We start from the raw sequence: 7,455 nt of genomic DNA, 5'->3' as shown, positions 1-7,455 counted from the left end.
TTAAAAACAAAAGTTTCATAGATTTCCGGTTACGCCGGAAATGAAAGCGGAAGTTCCAATATGCGATCAGATAGATCGTAATGTCACATATAAAAGTATACCTATTTGACAAACTTCCGTATTTCGACAAATAAAAGAGATATTGAGGTGACCCTGTTATCTCGAACGCACTGTATTTCTATACAGGGTGTTACATATAAGTATGTACAAAAAAAATTTCAGTAGGTGGGATCAAAACGAGCACTTTTTCCAAATAAACGGAGAGTCGAAAGTGCTTCGTTTGGTAGCCACCCTCAAAAAGTGGTAAAATTCCACTGCAATTTTTGGCCGGACAACGAAAATTGAGAGAATTCCACGAAATTGTGCTTTCGGATCACAAATTGTCCCCCGCCTACTATAGTGAGTTATCTAATTTCTTTGTGATGACGAAATTCGTGACAGACCCCATACTTCCTATCCAATGATGTACGTCAGTCGGCTGAAAGAAAAATTGAGTTCGTTCACAAGTTGTGTTAAACCTTAAACTTGGATTTAATTTTATACTACCGTTGAGTGAGTTCACTCAACGATACTACAGACGGCAACAAAACTATTAATAACGGTAGGAGGGTCATTCCGACAAACGCCATATCTGATTTTTTTAGCGCATTTTTGCAAAAATTTCGAATATATAAAATGACTTCACAAAATTTGAAGCCATTCCGACGCGCAGTTTTTGAAATATACGAGTTGAAAATCGCACCAAATGCTCCCGCCGCGGTGACGACAGAGTCTCCGACCGCGACCTGTGATATTGTATAGTGGCACGCGCTTGTATAACACAGCAGCATAGATTGTTTTTATATTTTGGTTTATTATATACATTTAGCTACCAATTCTTTATTTCTTAATTCCAATCTATAATGTGCGAAGGAGGCCCCATAAAAGAGGGTTCGTCTAATCTCTATCAATGGTAGATCAGTAGATGTAATTATGGCTATGGATTTTTTTAATACGAACCACCAGTTTGTAGCGCCGAACTGAGAAGTGAAATGAAAAAGTAAAATGTCAACGCAACCTCTGATAAATATTGCAAGCGGACTGATGCACGATGGGTGCAATAGGGTCTTAAGGAGCCGTGTTAAGGCAGTTAAGTTACGTACGCGCCAATGGTCATTATCGTAAGGGATACTATAAGTAGGGCATCGGTAGTGTTAGGCCTCGTTGCTTACAAAAAGCGTTCGGTTAGTGCGCTTGACCTGCAGCTGTGTTCGCAGGAAGGGTAATGAGACACCTAAATCGACGTTACTGATTTATTGGCCGAGAGTCCTAGTCAGAGCCTTCACCCCAATACCCAATCGGAGTGTTCGGAGGTCTAGGAGAGCTCAGCACTAGTTCGGGGCGAGACTCTCCCCGGCAAGTTACTAATCAATTGGCGATGATCGTAGATAACCAGTCGCGATGTTTGTTTACATGACCCTCGAGCCCAAAAAATGACCAGTCAGACTGAATGCTGCAATGTCACTCCTTATGCCGGATGCACGCATTGTACTTGCCTAATCTCCAAACCTTCAGAAACCACAACTTTCAAGTGAAAGGTAAGTTAACAGTAGATTTGTCACATCTTAATAATGAGCTACTCCCTATTCCCTTGTTAAAAATTCCACCATCCTCCTCTTTTAATTACAGGTCTATCTGGACGTTTTATCGATGTACCTACCCAGTTAATCATTTTGGCACAACCAGGGGCACAACACAATATTTGAAAATCGCTCCATTCTTCTTTTTGACTTCAGCATCATCATTGTCATTATTAAAGTCTTCGATACTCATAATTGATAATCAAAAATATTCTAGAAACAACGTACTGTACTATATGAAAATGATACATTAAGATCGACTGCATGTCGGAGCTTCTGACGTCACGCAGGGTCGTGACTGTTTCTATAGAAACAGAATTGTCATATGTTCTGAACGTCATTTTATAACCTGCATTTGAAATAAGAATGACAGATGTCATTAGAATGCACAATCATTTGTTTCACTTTATCTACCCGTAAGGTTAAAGTGATTACTTCATCTCTCGTTATGGTTAAAGAACGGCTTCGCCTACTCATTCAAACCTATTAAAATGTCATTTTAACACATGCTATCATAAAATTATGTAATATTAAGAAAATGTAGTTTAAAAAATGCTAAATGAGCCTACTGAGCAAAACGTTCTCGATACTTGTTTCTACTACTTTTAATCTATTCAGATTTTTCAATCCTTTGCCATAAGATAAGGATTTGCAGAAATAGTAGTTCTCGGTAGGTACCTACGCTGATGGTAGTTCCTAAACCTAAACTTACAACGTACATGCTTGTTTGTCTAGTTATTGAATTGTATTTTACGTATAACCTCTGAAACTTTATAAAATAATGGACATAAACGGGTCACAATGTTTTAACTTTTTAAATCTCACAACCAGCTGTTGTTGTAAGCTACCTTTCATCCGCGTTTCAGCACATTTCCGATTAGGATTTGAAAGTATGATTCAAAATGCATTGCGCGTGATGCTGAAGAGCAATTTTATACATAACGAGAACCCTATTTGGTGTGTGTGTTTAAAAAGGCTAATAAGGAAAATACGTTCGCAATGCGAATGCTATCCCCTTGTCACTCACTCATGTATGCTTTGACATATACGCTACTGTTACAAATTAAAAAAAAACGTTTTTTTGTGATTTCAGTCACTACACTAATTTAATTGAAATACCTTTCATTTGTTTGTCGATAGGTCCTCAGGTTGTTGGACTAAAATCGAGAACATCGATCAAGCAATAATGAAATAGCCGTCGAGCGATTCGTGCTCTCAGCTTGGGCTGTTTTTGTTGCCTTTTAAATTTGCGAGATCCATAGAAAATCCGGAGTTTGTTATTTAAGCTTTTCATATTAAAAAATATTACTCCCATGACGTCGTATATTATATTACACTATACCACACTTTTCGCACCCTCCGTTAAAGCGACGCGTGTTGATACTTTGGGGAGTATAAATACCGTACCGTTAGTAAAAAAAAACACTCGACTGAATCATAAAAACAGAGACATATCAGAGGCCTTTTAAACTTACTGGTATCAAGCACGTTAAAAAAAGAACCAACAAGGTCATTAAAATCTAGGCAAGTTCAACCACCCATTTACTATACCCACGATTGCCTCCGCGCTTCATTTAACTAAAAGTTTGTTAGGAGCCCCTTTTTCATTTAAATAATTAAAGCTTTTTCTTTGCTTTGTTCAATCAAATTTACCGGTAGTTCACGAAACTATGAAGTATAAGATACATGCTAGTGTTTATACCGAGGTTATACTTACAGATCATTTCAGTAGATAACGTTCGTTATCACTATCACTAAGGACATGTTTATATTTTCTTAGTTCCTTAGTGAAAACGCATAGTAGACTACCACTAATTCAAAAATGTCAGTTGCAATCGATAAAATCAGTTGGCGATAATCCGAAATATAAGACAGTTTGTTTTCGTCTGTTAGCGATGCGCAATAAACCTTTGCTTCTATTTGCTATTTTATTGTAACGTAAATTTAATAACTTGATTTATTTATTTACAACTAATTAACAATAAATTTAAAATAATTTTGAAATGAATTGATTTTAGACCAAGAGATAACAGATTTTGTGCGATGATTAGTAAACGTCTATCCCAGCAATTTTCTTTTTATACATACAGGTTGGGAACTAGCGTATAAACGTATATATCATACGTCTGTCGTTATCTCTCGCTCTATTTATAACAGTAAAAGTATTATATATATATATATACTCAATTTATGACAGCTTATAACCATTTATTACTTCGGTAGTTCGTGTTATTTTAAGAGAGAGGGGGGGGGGCAATGTAGCGAATATTCCAGAAATCCCGATAGACTTCAAGGTGCCATGAAAGATTAGACATTGACGATAAAGAACAAAGGAGTATGTGACGCAATCTTCCCGGGAAATATGACGCGTTTTGCTCAAGAATGTTACAGAACATTAGCGAGTACTCGAGTATCTTTGGTCTTCTAGGTAAGGCATCAGCATTACGATGGTTTGGTCACAGGCGGTGTTCTGTTACGAAGTCGTACTTTTGCAGTCTTTCCAACCAACTGGCTTCTGGACCTTGTCTGTTAAATTGCAATAACCATCGCAATGCGGTATGGTTGGCCCTTACGAGGAACTTTTGGCCATATAGATACTTATGGAAATGCTCGATCGACTTCATGACTTCATAGCAGTGTACCCGTGAGAGTGCGTGGAAGTTAATATATATATAAATAATATATATACAAATAATACAGGCGAACGGCGGAAGTTGACTCAATAATACATCCACATCATAAATTCTTTATATATACTTTATTTCATTACTTAAAAGCACTATCATTGAAACGAACAACATGGTTTTTTCCCTAGTCGTTCCAACAAAAAACACCAACCTTTAACTTATCAGCATTACATTCTTTTGTTTTGATGAAAATACGCAATAGGGTGTTTTCATATTTTTTAAAAACTGGGCAAAACGAAAGCCCATTGGCCGTATAAACGAGCTACACATTTTAAAAAAATATCCGAGCCTTCATTTTCGAGTAATTTCAAAATAAAATTCGAAATCAGAAATTTGCCGCGTAAACGGACAGCCACGCGTTTGTACGGTCACCTGCTCTCAACTACGTCACAGTGCATGTAAACACTGGAAGTGTCATTATAAACAGCACGCGTTCTACGGTTTTGATTTGTTTTCTGCCGTGAATTTATGTTTATATAGATTGTTTTTATTACTATCAAAGACTACCTAACATTGTGCATGTTTAAAAAAGTATGGCGCACAAAATAAATGGTGTTTTGTGCCATGTTGTACAAGTACATCGGTGAGTACGCCAAACAAAATATTTATTTCTGTACCACTTGAGTATTCTCGCAGAAGAAATTGGTTTAAAGCAGCTAGAAGAGATATGCCAAAATCAAAACCAACGTTTTACTGCTGCGAAAATCACAGAGGATTTTTTAAGAAGTATTAAGTACTGGCATTGAATATTCAATGGTACTGGGGCAAATTGAAAATAAAATTAATCGGAGGGGGGGGGGGGTTAAAAAAATTAAGAATTTCTTTAAATGAATGTATTTCAGTAATGTGCTTAGAAACCTGCTCTTTATAAAATTTTCTAATGAATTTTCTGTCGGAATATGTCTCTTTGGAGGGTTCCCTGTAACGCCTATCCTTCGGTTCGCAATGTGCAAAACTACAGTCAAAAGATCTGATTGACGATGTCGAAGTCCGGCAGCCGAGGGAATATGTACTGTTAAAATCATGGGATTTAATTTATGCACTAAACATCCGTTGTGACAAATTCATTGTACAAATGAAACCTGAAACCGCAGATTAGTGCGGTAATTTAGTTCTTAGTTATTACTGCTGACAGGTCCCTTTAATAATGCTTTAAAGTTTAAAGCGTGATAGCCGACAAAATCCTCGAAAAAATAAGTTGGTTGTAGGTAGGTAAGTACCTAGAAGTAGTAAAATAAAATAGATAAACACATTTCTGAATTCATCAGCTGCATTAAAACGATCATCTTCTTTTATAAATTCCATCACCATAAAAATGTCTACGGATGGCAAATTGTTTGAGGACGCTTTCACAAAGTTCTCTGAAGACATTTCAAGTTTATAACCCACGAAACAATCCCGCAATATAATTTAAACACACGACACAACACTATATCTACCAAGGTGAAAAGGTAAACAATCCGCCATTTATATACGGTGAGACGTCACATCGCATTGACCAATGACATTGCGTTTAGATTTCCCTTTGATATTGTTGGTTTTAATGAGTTTTCTAAGTCTTATTGCTTTATAAATACTTAAATATATCGTTTTTTAATGAGCGCATACCGTTACGCTCACCTTTATGTATAAAATACAGTACAAATTAGGTTAGTACGAATATATTGAAAACACCCTATTAGATTCCGTATATTTTGACTTTTCTAAGGCATTTGATAGAGTAAACCATAATATCTTGTTATCTAAACTTTCTCTCGTTGGTTTATGTGATCCAATATTGTCATGGCTTCGTTCTTATCTAACAAACAGAATTCAAATGGTGAAATATAAAAACTTCATATCTAAACCAATATATGTCTCATCTGGTGTTCCTCAAGGTGCACATTTAGCTCCACTATTATTCTTAATATTTATAAATGATATCAAATCAGTGTTTAAATCGTCCAAAATATTATTGTTGTTGGCGGATGATATAAAAATATTCAGCCCAATAAAATCAATCAACGACTGTATCAATCTGCAATTGGATATCAACGCACTCAGCCTATGGTGTGAAACAAATCAGATGGAACTTAACCTCACTAAAAGCTTTAGTATAACTTTCCATCGTACTGTAAATCCTATTCAATTTACATATACCATAAATAATTGTGCGCTTGAAAGAAAATCTAGCGTTACTGATCTCGGGGTTATTTTCTCTTCTGATCTTTCGTATCAGAAACACATTGATTTTATTTGTAATAAAGCACTGAGACAACTTGGATTTATGCTGCGCTTATCAAAAAACTTTCGCAATCCCTTTATCCTTAAATTAATGTACCTGACTCTTGTTCGTTCTTCTCTCGAATATTGTTCCCAAGTTTGGTCTCCCTATTATTCCACTCCTATTTCAAAACTCGAAAGGGTGCAGCACAAATTTCTTCGTTTCTTCAGGTTTAGGTTACGTCTGAATTCATTTGCATACCATTCTTACCTCTCCGTTCTTAAGGTATTAAGCATTAATACTTTGCTTGCTCGTCGTCAGTTTCTCGATTTTGTCTTTTTTTATAAACTTCTAAATGGTTGTATTGACTCGTCATATTTGGTGGAATTAATAACATTTAATGTTCCTGGAAGATCACTTAGGTTTAGTCAATCGTTTAGCATAAAACTGTATAAAACGTTATATTTACAACACTCTTTATCTTTTGTGTGTGAATTGTACACAAAACTTTAATTTTTTGGGGCCTCTCCCGTAAGACTTAATAAATAAAATAAAATAAAAAAAAAAATAAAAAATCGATCAATAAATTATTAAAACGGATGACGTGTTAAATTAATTTAACAAATTTTACAACCGCACATAGGTACATTGAGAAATACGCCAACAGCTATTTTGTACAGCGGCCACAGTGTGGTAACATTACTGTCAACTGATCCGCAACGACAGGAGTCGCGTTCAATAGTTGTATGTAAGACTCATATACACTATATACCTAGGTATTACATTTGAATATATACATACATTTTTTGTTTTTAATTAGCCATAAAAGCGAAGCGAGTCAATAGGGAATATGGATGTTTTTAATTTTATAATCGCTTTTTTACATCGTTCTAACATAGTAAAAAGAGTAATCACTGTTAGAACAATTTATTCAATTTAACTTGTA

This window comes from Photinus pyralis, unplaced genomic scaffold (genome assembly GCF_008802855.1).
Source record: "Photinus pyralis isolate 1611_PpyrPB1 unplaced genomic scaffold, Ppyr1.3 Ppyr1.4_LG2, whole genome shotgun sequence".
Lineage (NCBI taxonomy): Eukaryota > Metazoa > Arthropoda > Insecta > Coleoptera > Lampyridae > Photinus > Photinus pyralis.
Note: the sequence above shows the minus strand (reverse complement) of the source record.